At 38.4% G+C, this 17,147-nt stretch overlaps 1 protein-coding gene across 1 annotated transcript in view; it reads left to right on the top strand.

Annotated features, from left to right (window-relative positions):
- The window catches only part of TEFM (transcription elongation factor, mitochondrial), a 92,958-nt gene that overhangs the window by 75,000 nt on the left and 811 nt on the right, over window positions 1-17,147 (top strand). The window lies entirely within an intron of this gene.

Genomic DNA, 17,147 nt, shown 5'->3' with positions numbered 1-17,147 from the left:
GCATCTAAAACTGATATAAGATACAAGCTTGAAAGTGTTTTACAGCTTTTAGTGTTATATACAGATCAGGCATGTTTTTTTATCAATCTGATGAAGAGTTGTGGTTGCTAATAAAGTGCTGAAAGAACTTATTTGGGAGGGGAAGAGTGCAAGAGTTAAGTGAGATAAGCTGATTCTGCCCATAGAACAAGTTATTTAAGAAATATACAGTTAATGCTTGTGTAGAACTCAAGCAGAAGTTTATGAATCACAGTAGAAAAGGGTGATGATGAAATGGCGGGTAATGTTCAATAAATAGAGATAAGATTGTTTCCAAATATGCAGCAAAGTCTAGAAGATTTAGGATCTTTACTGGAAGTATTTACATAGGTATTGTTGTACCCCAAGTAGTCTCCAAAGAACTTTTCCTCAAGTAGATAGGAAATGTTGAAGGTGTGCTGGTGAAAAAAGATGTAATTGGGAACATATTTTCTGGGAGTGTAATGAGTTGGCAGACTTTAGAAAATTCCCTCTAGACTAATGTATCCGAAATACTGGGTGAACAAACTGGTAAAACTAAGGAAATTATTTTTGAGCTATGATACAGAATCGAAATTGCCTAGACATAGCAAGGCTTTACAGAGTCTAATTATGGTAGCTGCTAAAAAAGCAATTACTAGAAAATGGAAATCAAAGTCTAAACCAACTGTAATAGTAGCAGTGAATGTAGTAACAGAGATAAAACTGAAAATGGAATCTTTAGAAAATGGTAGGAACAAATTACATAGAAAAAATGGGAAATGCAGGAACAGTGCATGCAGAGGCGGAATGAGCAGGAACAGTGCATGCAGAGGCGGAATGAGGTTTAAAAGAAGGCAGGATTTGAATGAGTGATGTAATGTTTGACTGACAGTGTTTTGATAGATTATAAATGATGTATAATGTTTGCAGCTAAAATTATGTCAGTATGATTTCTTTTCATTTATATAAATGTATGATTGCCTGTGTCATAAGTAATTTAATAAAGATGTTTCTTGTTTAAAAAAAATAAATAGAGGCAAGGGTTTAACAGAAAGTATTTCAAGAGCTAAGCCAATTGTGAAAGGAGATTTTTTACTAATAGGTGTGTCTTCAAGTAGAGCTGTATAAATGTAGAAGAATGATTTATAATTTACTGGAGCAATTTAGCAAAGGAACCAAGATAATGTGAGCAAATAACTCTAGAGAGGACTGTAACAGAGTGGGATGAGGCTATACTTAGGTCTGGATGGCAGATTAGAGACTACCTTCTGTATTAGGAATTGATAGCACAGTATAGGCAGGTGTCAAGTGAAAGACAAAATCTGGGAGTTTCTGTTGGAGTCTAGAGCAGAAGCAGTTGTTAAAAAAGAAGAATTGATAGAACACATGAAATATTGCATAGCTATAACAGTCAGAGAAGGTTAGAAAAGATTGGGAAAAGACAATAGAAAGGCACTTTACAAACTAACAAGTAATGGGAAGAATTTTGTAAGGCTCCCATCTGTGCTCATAGTTCAAAAGATTTATGATTTTTTTCATGGAAATTTTTGCATAGATTTTTCTGTACCCCAGGTAGACTTCAGAGGATTTTTTTGTCAGGTAAATAGTGAATACTGGTGGTGAGATGGTGAAGAGAAAGATAACTGGGAGCATGTTTTTTGGGGAATGTAAGAAACGGGCAGATTTTAAAAATGCCTTACTGAGTACTTTGATAGAAATTTTGGGAAAACAAATGGTTATAACTAAAGAAATTATTCTTTTGAGCTGAGTTATAAGCTCTGAATTACCAATGCATGTAAGGCCTTACAAAGTTAAATGTTATTGGCTGCCTGAAAAGCAGTTACTGGAAAATGGAAATCAAAATGTATTCCCAATGTAATGAAAGTTCTGGATATTGTGAAGGAATCAGAACTGGAGGTGGGACCATTAGAAAATGGACTAAACAAATTTCATAGAAATAAATGTAATTTGTGGGAATAATACATGCAGAATAATGTTCAGGAGGAGGAGTGTGGTTTAAGGGAAGGCAGGAATTGAGCCACATATGTAATGTTAAAGTGAATGAAAATTGTTTTAAAAAAGTGTATATGTATACTGCATGACAGTAACAATGGGAACTTATGACACTGTGTTTTCTTTTCTGATAATGTTTATAAAACTATGTTATAGATAAAAGTGTGATAATTTAATAAAGATGTTTAAAATGGAGGTAACAGAGAATCCAGAAGTGAATGGAACAATCCCATAGTCTCAAAGCCTGATGAATGGGGTTGGGAGGGTGGCCTAATGGTTAAAGTGTTTGCCTTACAAACACAAGGTGCAGGGTTTGAGTCTCACAAGGTATAATTAGCTAGGCTTAAAATGGCTTGCAAGAGCAGTTAGCTTAGTACTAACCTATGAACAATTGCATTCTTTAATGGTTTTAGGAAGTCGAGCAGCATTGTGAAATTTGACAGTTATCCAGAGCCTAGAGTTGATGAGCTAATAGAAAAGCTGGGGAAAACAAACTCATTGACCACATGAGGTCTAAGAAATGGATACTAGCAGATCTCTCTAATAGCTACAGTCAAAAAAGACATATTTTTTTTTAACATCAGAGGGCCTATTCCAGTATGCTGCCCTTCCTTTCACTTTAAGGTTATATATGGTGCCTTACAGACCTTTCAAAGATTAATAGACAAAAAGTCAGATATGCTTGCTTTTTACATAGATGGTTTAATAATGCACTTGGAGGATTAGGCCTTTCACAGTACATATTGATGCATCAAAAGAAGCCCTGATAGCAGTGTTACCACAGACCTGTGATGCAGAGGAATGTACTATGTTTTTTTGAGTCAAAAATGAGTAATGCAGAAACCAGGCATTCCGCTATTGAAAGGGAATTCTAGACAATCAAGTGGGCATTATCTTCATTAAAATATGACTGTGGCAACCAAGAAGTTACATTGGTTATAAACCATGCCCACTTTTAGGGCTGAATAGATAGCAAGATGGGAATATAGAAGTGTGTATATAGACACTTATCTTACAGCCTTTTAAATTCATGTTAGAACACAGACCAGAATCAACCCACCATAATGCATATAGCCTGTCTTAAAGTTCACAATCCATCTGCTGTGTCTGAAACTGAAGGTTTCAATGGCGCGCGCGCGTGTGTGTGAGGGGTGTCATTGTAACATATTATTGTGGTTCTCACTAGAATGATATTTCATAATTATGTAACTCCTGTGTATTAATGTTTTATGTAGAGGTATTTCTTTAAAATTATGTAAAAATGTTTATAAAGGTAAAGATGTAAAACATAATGCATAAGAGACATGGTGCCATCTTCGCCTTATAGATGCAGGGTCCAAGGTTCAATCCTGACCTCTGATCACTGTCTGTGTGGCAGTTACATATTCTTCCCATGTCTGTGTGGCATTCCTCTAACCTTTCAAACACGAGTTAGATGTTTCTACCTCAACAAATGAAGATATCCGGTTCAAATCCCTAGTTGAACTTGATATGTCTAACAAAATGCCTCTGAATGTGAATGGCGTTGCAACAGATTCTAGGTGGTGCCTATTAGGGAACACAGACTGCAGGCTGAGGGCTGTGCCTTGGATAGCCATTCGGTGATGTAGAAGTTGTCTGTAGGCAACATGCTAATATCAACTAACATTGCTAAAAGGGGCATGGGTATTTGCCATTGCTGTGTGCTGTGGATCCAACCTAGGTGCCAGAGACCCATGGTAATGGTGGGATAGTTATATCTGCCCCTATTGGCCCCATCATGTGCCCAGTGTAAAAAAACAGCAGTCCTGACACCGTAAACTGCTAGTTGGCTGGTGTCCAATTGCCCAGACTGGGTTACCAAGGATAGCTCATTTGAACAAAAGCTGTATTTAAAACTAGTCAACCTGCCAAAAATAAACTGACTATAGGTTCACTGATGGAATACAGGTTAGAACTGCATGTCATGATGGCGAGGAAGACACTGGATATTCTCTGTGTCCAGGAAACAGGGTGGAAGGGCAGCTCAGTGAAGTTTTTTGGATTGGAATACAAAGAGTATTACTCAGGAAAAAAATGACTAGAAATGGTATGTGAATTGTGGTGAGTGAGAGTTTTCTGAAGACGGTGAGAATGTCATCAGAATCCCTGACTGACTCATTCCAGTTAGATTCCACTGAAAAGATTGAGCAGTCTTGCTGATCTCAGTCTGTGCTCCACAGCAGGGCTACAGTGGTGACGAGAAGGCGTTCAGACAACAGTTGAAGGACCTCTTTGATAGAGCTAGACAAAACAAGTTGGTCTTGATAATGGGTGAACTTAATGCTCATATTTGGGTAGACAAAAGAGGATATGAGAACTGCCTGGTTCTGCATGGCTGAGGAAACAGGAGTAATGCAGAGGCCATTCTAGACTTTTGTCTGACAAATAAGAGTAGCTGACACGTGTTCAATGGGTGACTCACAAGATCACATACAAGAGTAGTTAGCATGGAGCTTGGATAGACTTCCTCCAAGTAAGGAAAGACCATTGAGATTGAAGCAGAAGTTGTAAAATCATATGTAGTGAAATAGTCTTCTCCCAGCATAAACCAATGGTGGCTACAGTCAGCTGCAAGCAATGATTAGAGAAGGCTGTTAAGTTCAACAGACACTAGGCTGAACACCTGGAAGTTAACTAGAGTGAAAGCACAGGAGTTCAAAGAAACACGCATGGCTCTAGCATCTCCAGGAAGAAGACAAAATAGGTAGAGTAGAAAAGGGATAACAGGGACTCAAAACTGCATGAGTGAAGATAAAAGAACAGTACTGCAGAGGTTGAGCCATTGTGGAAATAAGGTACATAAGGAGAGCTGATGGTTGAGTGCACAGGAAGTTATCAAAAGAAAGGAGAACTGCAGGAAAAAGAGGGAGATATAAAAGATGGACCAGGCAAAGAAGAATTCAGGTTGATTAGTATAGAGGCTAAGATAATGATTGCAATGGTTAAGGACATTACCTCAGAGAGCCTCTGCTAGCTTCTAGAAAGTGACTGAGCAGAAAGCACAAAGAAGCTCTATAAGGTTGCAAGGCAATGACACAGAGATAAAGAAAGTACTCAGCAGATGTCATTCATAAGGATGCCAGCACAGTGAAGGACATATGGAGGGAATATTTCAAGAAGCTTCTGAATGAAGAAATCCCCACAGAAGCTGTACTGCCACAAGCACAACCTATTTGAAAGAAGGTGGAGGAAAACCCACTCTATAGCAAGCAGTAAGGAAAATGCAGTCAGGGAAAGTGTCTGACACAGATGATGTCAGAACAGATATGGTCAAGATGTTAGGCGTGTAAGGGAAGAAATGGGTCTTTGGGTACTCATTGTGGTATGGAGAATGAAGGAGAGAGAGAGAGAGAGAGAGAGAGAGAGATATCCCAGATGACTAGTGCCGATGTAGAACAATACTTCATTGAAGGTGGATATCGATACCATTTGGATTGTTTTAATAGAAGTGGTGCAGTGAGGGCGTGTTCATTTGTCTCAGTTCTTTTTCTAGTTTGTTTTTTGTGTTTGGATTCCTTACTTTAGAAGAGTTACTGTTATCCAGTTATTTATGGATAGCAAATAAAGAGTACAGAAAGTTTTAGCACAGTGATTTAGGAATCAGAAAATTGAATGGGTTGTCACCAATCCTGTGGTGCCAGTGACAAGAGAAATAACCACCTGTAGAGGTATTTCAGAGATGTAGTGAAAGTTTGTGTAAATAGGAGGAATATGAAAATCAAGAAAAGGCACAAATGCAAATATTTATGGATGACTTAGTTGTGCCAAGGTGATAGGAAGATGAGGCTCAGCAATTTAGCTAAGAAGGGCTTGGGGCAAAAATTAAGGTAGAAGGGTTCCTCTCCAACAAGCAGTGTTTGAAAAGAGTAGCCAGGCAGGGGTTTACCCTTTCCCCTTTATTATTTGTTTGCTTTATATTTAGAGCCATTGGCAAAGAAAATAATGGATTTACAAACTCAAGACTATAATTAGTATGGTATTCCAGAAAAGTTAAATTTAAAAAAGTTAGCTTTATTCATATATGATATTATTTTGTACTATGTAAATCCAGAAAAGAACATTTTGAGGTTGTTTCAAGTGTTTTTCAGGACGTTATAGTGGACCTCTGGTGCGAGGCTCCACACAGAGCTGCTAAGCCAAATATAGGAAATAGCTGTAAAAGCCAACAAAAAAGACTTAGAGCTAGTGTTTGAGAGAGGAGTAATTTTACATCGGTACCTAATATAAGTCAAAGTGATCTTAAAAAAAAAAGTGAGGAAGGGAAAAAGAAACAGCCAATGCAAATAGTGGGAAAATGTATAAGACAGAAATATTAAGTGAAGGAGAGGAACTTGTACTGACCGACTGCTCCACCATGGAAGAGAAAATAAATAGAATGTATGCGGAGGTCTTCAAAATTAGTGGAACTTTGGATGAATATGTGAATGCTAATAACCAAAGGGTGGAATAAATCAAGCAAGCAATCACCAGGAGTACACAGGATATAATTAAGGTGCAAAAGGAAACTGCAGACTGCAAAGTGGAAAGTTATCAAGCATGGGATGCTGCAAGAAGAAATTAAACTTGAGTTAGTGGAACTGGAAAATGCACATAAGGCATGAGAAGTTGAGGTTCATTTTTTCCCCAGTAGAGTAAAAGGTACTGATTGTAAACAGTACATGGTGGAGTGCATCAGCAAATGCACCAGGATTGTCCCAAGTCACCTGAAAATAAAGCAGGGTACATCAAGTATTCCTCCCAAATGTGGTGGCAAAAAGGATGAGGAGGTCCATAAAGGTAAGATTCCAAACATACAGGAACTGAAGGAGAAGACATTGTTGCAGCTGTGGAGAAAGGGACATAAGCTAATGATAAATCTTACCCAAGTGTATGCGGATTACAACTGTTATAGTGTGATAAGATAGCAGTACCGTAAGTTCCTACTGGTGGTAAGAATGTACAGGCAAAGAAATTTGAGATTTAAGCTGAAATATCCAGCTATTATTAGGGTATATCTTCCAATGGACACAAAAGACGTATGTTTATGGAAGTGGCCATGGAAATCTCCACAGAACCAATGAGCTGGGAGGAGCTAGAGTAGAAGAAGAGGAGAGCAACCAACCACAGAGGAGGAATGGTGCCCAGTATGGGAATGTACAGACATGGCATGTTAAACAATTATTGTTTTTTAGATGAAACTTCTGTAGAAGAAAATGAGCATGCAGGGGCATACTGGAACGATGATGGACAGTTTATCCTCAATGAGACAGCAGGAATGAAGTGAAGCAGGCAAAGTTAGCAACTGGCAGCAGAGTGAACAATGAAAAGTGATTTAAAAGCTGAGGAAATTGATGGACTGCCGAAGAACGAAATAAGAGTAGTTAATGGTAAGAAGGTGAAAGCACCTCAGTTAAATAGCTCAAAAGCTACAGAGGAGGTGGACTTGAGACATGTTTCAGCCTGTGAGGAAGAAGGTACTGTTGCTAGACTTTGGTGATGGACTGTTAAGCTGGGGATGTAAAACTGATAAATACACTAAAATTTAAAAGTTCTTTAAAAAAATATACACACACACACACACACATATATATATATATATATATATATATATATATATATATATATATATATATATATGCACACTAAAATATAAAAGTTCTTTAAAAATATACACACACTTTATTTATATATATATATATATATATATATATATATATATATATATATATATATATATAAAATGTGTGTGTCTTGGAAAATGTAAATGTTTTGAAGAGAAGATTTGAATTGCTGCACCATGTTAGGAGGGTGACACAGTAAATGTGTGTACCAAGGTATTGTGTTTTTTTTTTTGTCTTTGCACTTCAGCAGGGTAGATAGTGAAATGACATGTGAGGAATCCACACCAGACACATGGAGGTTAAATTGTATATGTTGCATCTACAAAAGGGAGGGATGTGTATAAATGTATAACTGAAATTATTTGGAATAAATAACGCTGGGTGTAAAAATGTTAAATACAGTAATGACGTAACAATATACAAGACTTTTGGAAAAAGTAAGACTGTAAATGTTTTGTTGGGGGAAATGTGGCTGTTCTATCATGTTGGAAGGGTGTAATCCAGTGGCTTCTCCTCAATTTCTTTTCTCTTTCTTCTTGTATCACTACTGGGATAGTGAAAAGCCAAGCAAGAAAATATCAGCAGGGACATGTGGAGGGAAAATGTGTATTTTTCCAGAGGGGAGGGAGATGTTGATGTGTATAAACATACAATCAATATTACATAGAATAAATTCAGACTGTAGTAATACTGCAGCAACTGAGGACATGTAATTGTTAAACATGATAAAAAGGTGAGAGAGTTGTGGAAGTAAAACAGGTTGCAGTTTTACTTCCACAAAGGGGGGGTCAGAGATGTGAAAAGAGGTACCAAGTTGGAGTCATTAGCATAAAAATGTGGAGTGTAAAATATGCATTGTAAATGCAAAGGATAAAGCTGTGTTAAGTTGCATAAATACTTGGGTAATATTGGCTACACCAAATGGCTTGGTTACAATGTTTAAGTAACAATGGGAGGAATGGAGGGGAAATATCTTAACTGATAGTTGAAAAAGCAGTGGGAATGTTCTTCTGAGCAGTGTGGGAACATAATGTGAAATGTATGACAAGAAATGTGGAATGTAGACTGATAGCGTTCAAGCTTAAAATATTTGGAATGAGGATAGGAGAGGCAGAAATGAAGAGAAAGGACAGTGAAAGTCAGTTGGGGTCAGCAGATTGGGGCAGATGCATAGTAAGAGGGACTATTCCCTCAAAGGAAGAGAGGATATAAATATATTTTTGGTGAGGGAGTAGGAGTAGGAAAGTATTAAGAAAGTGGCAGCTCAGAAGGGGAAGGGATGCTTACATGATTGCATTGACAACACTGTGCAAGATGTGCATGGGAAACTATCTTTGTTTGTGTTCTGTTTTGTGTTAGTGTTAGTTCAGTAGTGGAGTTACTGGGAATTTGTTCTGGGGAAAGTTAAAGGGAGAACTAGCAGGTTGAGAGGTCATTGATAAGGGGAAGGAAGAGAGAGAGGTCAATGTGTAGGAAACAAACCAAAGCCACGCAGGGTAGACCAAGTGCACGGATTAAACCATATACATTTGTACATCCAAAAGCAATCCAGCACAAAGGAAGGTAAAATAAGTAGGCTTTATTGTGGCAACTCCATCATGCAAACCAGTTTCGGCTAATAATCGAGCCTTCTTCAGTGCAACAGAAAATTCAATTAGAGCACATCCTAGTGTCTGCTTTTATATAACAAAATTTAAAGAGATACATTCAAAATAAATAAATGTGAAGCAGAACCACCAAAACAAAATTTAATTTAACTTAATTCATTAAGGCCAGGAATAAATAAAGCTCCCAGCCTGGTGATCCAAGAGGATTCCATATTGTTAAGTATATCATGCCAACCTGCTTTGGAAGTTCTGTGCATTTGAATTTTATCTATTATGGTAAACTTGTTAATTCAATATGCGGATGACTCCACCTTGATTTGTTCTGACACCTTACCAGCTACTTTATTCACATTAACCCAAATTACCTTCACTACAGTGGAAAATGGCTCTCCAATCAACATCTAATCCTAGCTCCCAACAAAACTAAGTTGCTCCGCTTTTCCCCCACATGCAGGACCCCCTGCCAGCCTTCAACATAACTGCTAACAGTGGCACTATCATCTCCCCAGAAGCCCAAACTAAACTACTGGGTGTCATAGCTGATGATAATCTGAAGTTTGATGCACATATCAATCAAACTATCAAAACCATTAGTAAAAAACTTGGCTCTCTTTACAGAATCAAACCTTTCCTTACCCCACTTGCTAGAACTGCAATTGCCCGTTCCCATCTGCTATCAACTCTTCTTTATGCCTCACCTCTATTCTCCAACTTAAACAAAATAGATCTTAATAAACTATCATCCTGCTGTAACCACATTGCCAGATTTGCTACTGGCATAGCCTACCAAACACACCACTGTCATAACCTAAATCATCAAGGATGGCTTGAACTGACATGCCTACTGCAGTTCAACCAGCTAATAGTGGCACGTAAAGTCCTTTACCAAGCAGAAAATACACCTGCACTAAAAAATGTTATCAGCCCCAACACCAGCACCCGGCCACTGCGATCATCCACTGGACTCCTAGTTCAAGCATACAAATCAAACTACTCAGCTGGGGACTCTCTGTTTAACAACTCTGTTGGAAAAATATGGAACAGACTCCCAGCTGACTTGACCCTAGAACCCTCATTAACTCAGTTCAAAAACAAACTCAAGAAATACTTCAAAACTCATTGGTTATGTCCTTGCACTAACCCTGACTAGTGACCTCTCTGTTTCTTAGGTGCCTTACCTTGAACTACTTCTAACTTTTTTCTACCACTCCATTTCAGGAAGGGTCAGTTGTATAACTGCTGCTCAGTGTGCCTTAAACCTGAATGTAATGTTAAGTATTGTTTAACTTTGAAAATAATGTTATGTTTTATAAAGTGTTTTATAATAAGTACTATATGTGGTAAATGCTGGTATTACTTATGACTGTAATCTGCCTGAAACTAGCATTTACTAACTGTTCAATGTGTATTATTATCTTGGAGCTTTTCTCCCCAGGCCTCCAGTGAAAATGGACATGTATCCAGTCAGACTATCCTGGTCAACAAATGTAAAATAAAATCAATAAAAATAATGTGTGAATGAGAAGATGTAACAGTGAGACTTAAAAGATATCTAGACACCTACCCCTTGAAGAGGCTATTAACTCCTTTAACACCACCTTCTTAGATATAGTAAATTGTCATGCACCCCCCAGAACCATTAGAGTGAAAATTAAATATGCGCCGTGGCTAAGCAAAGATTGTAGATCCTTACTCAAAGGAAGAGGCAAGGCCTAGGAACATTTCCACAAATACAAACATCAAAGCACTAGACAAACATGGGTAGAGCACCAAAACAAAGCTAAAAAACTTGTAAAACTGGATAAAAGCAACTATTATATTATATAATTATATATTCAAGAGAAACACCAAAAAAAAAAACTTTAAAAATTGTGGGCCGCTGTTAATATTATTATTCTACCTGGAAAAATAACTACCCCCACCCCTACACAAACCACCTCCTCTGACAATATAGCAACCCAGTTTAATAAATACTTTACTGATACTATCGAAGCCTTTGCAAATTCACAGAACATTGCCAACAACTCTGTCTCTGTTGCTCCCCAGCCCAGCAGTACCTTACAAAACACCCCAACCAATTTACACTACAACCGGTGTCTAGTGATATCATAAGAAAACTACTCTGAACACTTAAACCAAGTACCTTTGCTGCTGACAGCCTCCCAGCTGACTTCCTGAAAATCACAGCAGATGCAGTTGCTTACCCAGCAGCCATACTCATAAACAGATCAATGTCTGAGGGCATAGTACCTACCATCTGGAAGATCTCCCACATTATTCCTTTACACAAAGGAGGCAGTTCCATGGAATTTACTAATTATCAACCAGTTGCCATCCCGTCACCATTATCCAAAATTCTAGAGAAGGTCATCCATACCCAATTCATGGACTTCCTTCACACACACAAACTGTTATCAAACACACAACATGGTTTTCACCCATTTCACAGCACCACCACATCTCTAATGGCCTTTACTAATACAGAGAACCACCTTGAAAACCAAGGACAATATGTATCTACTATATTTCTGGACCTGTCCAAGGCCTTTGATATGGTAAATCACACTAAATTAATCAATGTGCTCTCCTCCCTTAACCTTAGTAGCATCTTTATAACCTGGATCCAGAGCTTCTTATTAGGATGTCAACAGGCCGTGCAGGGGAGACACCACCTTTCTACTCTTCTCCCTGCGACCTTAGGGTCTACTCTTCTCTCTATTCACCAACCATCTTCACACTTCCACTCCTCATGCATATGTTGTACAATATGCAAATGACTCTACATTAGTATGCTCTGTCCTCTCACTACAACATCTCAATTCTATTACCCAGGAATCTTTCCTATGTACAGAAACATGGTTTAATAATTCCCAATTCATCCTGAACCCCAACAAAACAAAGCTCCTTGTTATCTGTCCTTCAAGATCTCACCCATTATTACCAACTTTTACTATAGAATCCAAAAACAAAACCGTCATCACCCTAGTAACTCATACTAAACTGCTTGGCATCAAAATTGACAACAACTTAAAATTCGACATTCACATTGCTCAAACCATTAAAAAGGTTCATAAGAAACTAGGTCTTCTTTACAGGCATAAACAATTTCTAACTAGAGCCACCAAACTTACTACCTCCCCGTACACACCTCCTGTCAGCTTTCCTGTATGCCTCCCCATTTCTGGCCAACCTTTGTAAAACTGGCCTAACCAAGCTGGAAACCTGCTACAGTAAAATTGCCAAGTCTGCCACTGATGCCACACACAGGTCTCACCACTGTACTGCTCTTAAACAACTAAATTTGTTAGAACTTCCTCAACTCCTCTACTATAAAAATTAACCTTTGCCTACAAAATCCTTCGTCAACCTGATAAATTCCCCACTCTCCAAAATCTTATACAACCATATGCCACTTCTGCAGTCCTCCACTAACAAACTCCTCCTGGACACCACAAAATTTAACAACTCAGCTGGGGAATCAGCCTTCTCAAATGTCATCCCTAAAATCTGGAATAAACTGCTAAACTCCATTACCTCCAGCTCCTCCACAGCACAAGTTTAAAAAGCTACTTGTGACACACTTGATCAACTCCTGGCTTTGCACCTGTAATTCTGCAGGCTAAAACTAACTTCTGTATAAATAACCAGACACTGCTTGCTGACTTTTATCCCACTCTTATCTTTGAAATTACTTGTATTGTAACTCACTCAAATTGTGTTTATTCTAACCGTTTACTTTGTTGTTGCCTCCACTTGACATCTTTATATCCTGCCATTGTGTAAATGGTATTGTTTGCTCATGTAATGACCCCGTAAGTTGTTAACTTCTGCAATGTTTATAGCGATTCTATTTTGTAATGGAGCTTTTCTGCCAGGTCTCTGCTGAAAAAGGACCTGTGTCCAGTCGGACCTTCCCAGTAAACAAATATAATTAATAAATAAATAAAATTTGATTGGGGGGAAGCATGATATTTGGAAAGGTATGCTAGAATGTTTGGGTTGATGGAAGTAGTGGATATAGAAAATGTACAAAAAGACTGCACACATTATGAAAGGAAGAACAACAATTGGGACAAGCCGTGATGGGTAGATTTGACATCTCATCTGAACACTACCAAGTAATCGCAAGGTTTAACATTAAGCATGTAGAATCATTTGCACATAGTGCTGCAGATATTGAGGCACACAGATGTGAGGATGGAAAGACATTGGAGCTTCCCCGTGTACCCATTTAAAGAAGGTCAGTCTTAGGTGATAAATAGAGAAATGATGTAAAGGGAACTGGAGAAGTCCTGAACAGGCAGACAGTGAAGGGTAAATAATGGCACATAAAACTTTCTCTAAAAACAAAGATCCAGGCAAGGAAAAGGGAGGTGTGTGTGAAAGGGGAGGTGCAGTGCTCTGATATGTAATCTGAACAAACTTACAGAGCCTCAGGGGACAGAGGGCAAGTGGAATGAGCAGGAAAATAGCAGATGAAGAGGGCCAAAGAAAGGACGTCAGAGTATCTGGATAAGAGAACAGCTATGAAGCAGTTTTATTTTAAAATTACCCCTTGATGCACTGAATTGCTAGCCTAGAGTTTAAGATCACAAACGGTTGTGAGGCCAGTCTTGAGGCATCAGAATGAGGAAACAGGGAAGATAGAAACAGATCCCATCAAAGTTTTAGAACTATTCAGGGATTACTATGTTAATCTGTATAAGGAAGAGAATGGGAGTAGTGAGCTAGATAGGGATATGGATAGCTACTTGAGGACAATCGAACTAAAGAGAAATTAACAGAGGAGGGGGGAAAACTGGGGAAGAATATAACAAAAAAAAGAGTGAGTGAGTGAGTCATCAGAAAACACCAGTAGTTTGAATTCCAGAAGAGAGTTGGAGATTAGAATATGATGTGATAGAAAAATGAGTAGAACTGTTTAATAGTATCGTAAGATACCTAGGTCATGGCAGAAGAAGGTTATAGTGGTTATACCAAGGGAAAGGAAGACTTTGTTAGACATGAAATCCTTTACAGCAGTGTTCATTCTTAATCAGGATTACGAGATATTTATGACAAATCTTATCAAAAAGTTTATCAAGAAAATTGATAAGAGTTATAAATGGAGAGAAGTGTGGTTTCACAGAAGGGAGGCAAACCTTTGGCAATATTAGTAGGACAGTGATGATTGAGCAACATGCGGAAGAGTGTAAGAATAGACTCCTTATGCTAGGGCTGGATGCATAAGAAGCGTTCAGCAGGGTGATGTGGAACTTTATGTACAAGGTGATGCTTTGCAGATCTAGAAATGATGTATGACCAGGCACTGGTGCAAATTAGGATGTCAGCAATATTATCTCAGGACTATGGTTTAACTAGAGGAACATAACAGGGCTGCCCACTGTCACCACTTATTTATGCTATGTATTTGGAACCTTTTAGCCATTCAGATAAGGAAATCTACCTAGTAGAACATTAGTTGTATGGCAGGTAAGAAAAACTGATCTTGTTTGCAGATGATATTTTGCATGTGACAGAGACAAATGAAGACATTTCAAAAGTGTTTAGGATACTTCAGTAGTTTAGAAGATTTTGGATATAAAATAAACAAACAACTCAAAGGCAATAGCTGTCAGCTGTATGCCCACATTTGACTTGCTCCTTATCTCTGGGGATGAGTGGATAAAGTAGGCGGGTATCTGGTTAAGAAAGTAGGTGATACTTGCAGTGTGAGGTGTGAGAGGAGACCAAGCAGAAGAGTAAAACGTACATAAGACAATGGATTCCGTTGAGTATGGAATAATAAGGTGCAAACTATGAAAGTATTTTTGGTATGATTGACTTTGTATACAGGGCAAGCATACCTTCAGAAGCCAGAGGAACCAATGTGGAATGCACTAAACAAGAAACTCAAAATAATTCCTTAAGGGTGGTGAAAAATCGATATAGAGATGGAAAACTTTAATTCTGCCAATGGAACAAGGAGGCCTGGAAATGCCAGACCTAAAACATATTACCAGATTACTCAGCTAAGAGTATTTTGTTTGCTGCAATATACAGCCTATAGGCACAGATGGCAAGAAATGGTAATGGAACAATCATGGGGTGGGGAGGAAATAGAAGGAATATTTTTTTGGGCACAGATGGTGCAATTTAAGAAAGGAAATGCAGTGGAGTATTATGCATTTAATGGTCTAAAGGAGATATTGAAAGGAGAGAAGGAAGGGCGGAGTACTTAGGGTAGCTAGTGCCTATAGATTTTTTAAGGTGGAAGAGGAGGAGGAGGACTAACATTGCTGAAATGGAGATCGCAGAATAGGCAGCCAAGGTTTTGGGAAGAGATGATGAATGAAGACAAAATAACAGGCAAAGGATTGAACTTACTCTGCATGGGAATCACTAGGGAAGATAGGCAGTTGAACAGCCAGAAATACCAAGGGGATTCAGGAGAGCATAAGAAAAGTGAATAGTTAGTTGATGGGAAAGTGCAGTATTTGACCGGTGTTTTCCATTAGTGTTGTAATAATAAGTATAACTTTTTTTAATACAAAAAAAGAGATGATCCCACTGATACTCAGTTTAAGCAGTGTAACAGTAGGTCAGGAAATTCTCTTCCCTGACCATGATCCAGATGACCGGAGAGCTTTTATGAGGTTTGTGCAGGGAAGATGGAAGTAAGTGGCTTAAGTTTGCTTGCCCATCCATTGAATGGTGGTCTCAGACAAATTACTTTCATGTAAGCCTCCCGCTTACATGACAGCAGTGGCCACAAGATCAGGGGGCATGGTCATGGCAGTCTAAAGTGAGACATTTATGTGGGAGCATGCATGCACTAAAGGAGGATCTAGAGTGCTCCTCCCAATGACGTGGGGAGTTGGGTACCTAACCACAAAACAAACAAACAAAAAATGACAATGGCTACCAGCGTTATGTCTCCTAAGGATATTTGAGGGTTGATGGTCATTTGTCCACAAGGAGAAGTATCACATAAAGAAATCTTTTTCCATCTGATCCTGTTGTATTCATATCCTTGTAAGTGGATAAACCTGTTTTTCTGGAACTGCCAAGACCCAGATTCTCTTTCCATCTCTAGTGCGTTTTATACGACAAGGTCTTTTTAAAATTTTTTTTTACTTCGTGGTGAAATGTTAAAAAGCCATTTGTACTATGAATTTGCATGTCAGAGACACACAGGACAGTTCACATTTGAGTACAACTGAAGGAAGTCCTGAAGTAAACACTTCAGTCTTGACAGTGCTTTCTTTCATTTTATTTCCAGGTACTCAAGACTTATGGCTCTGTTGTCTGTACAGCAAAAGGAATTACAAAAATGTGTGTGTGTGTGTGTGTGTGTGTGTGTGTGTGTGTGTGTGTGTGTGTGTGTGTGTGTGTGTGTGTACGCCATTACGGACAAGCCCTGTTTAACACAGTTAACTTCACACAGTGCTGCTTTTCTGACTAATATTAGCACAGCATTGAATGAAGAATCTTTATACTGAACACTACTCTAGGTTGCATTGCATTTTATGGTTAGGGTGAGGTACTAGGGATGAATAATCGATAATTGTTTGCACTACACTGGGTTTAAGTATGTAGCATGCCACAAAAACTGCAGGATCATGCTAACAAGTCCTCTTCAGTGTTACTAGTTTATGACTAAAGTTGTGCTTTCTGCTGGATTACTTCACATCTTGAGTGTAGGGTATGTATCTGCATAAGCAAGGGGAGTTGAACCAGTATTTCAAGGAGGGTATCTATGGAACTTAGGGCAAATCATTGAAAACAGCCCCTCCCCACCACCACCACCACCACATACACCTGTATTTATTGAATTATTGAAAATGTTTACTTTTGTACACTGCTGCATCTGTAACTTAGATATGCATGTATCTCTGTTTTGTCTTAAATACACATTTCTTAATTA

The sequence above is a fragment of the Protopterus annectens genome, chromosome 4.part0, assembly GCF_019279795.1.
Source record: "Protopterus annectens isolate FY-2018-M chromosome 4.part0, PAN1.0, whole genome shotgun sequence".
Classification (NCBI taxonomy): Eukaryota; Metazoa; Chordata; order Ceratodontiformes; family Protopteridae; genus Protopterus; species Protopterus annectens.
Note: the sequence above shows the minus strand (reverse complement) of the source record. Positions and strands in the feature narration are given on the sequence as shown.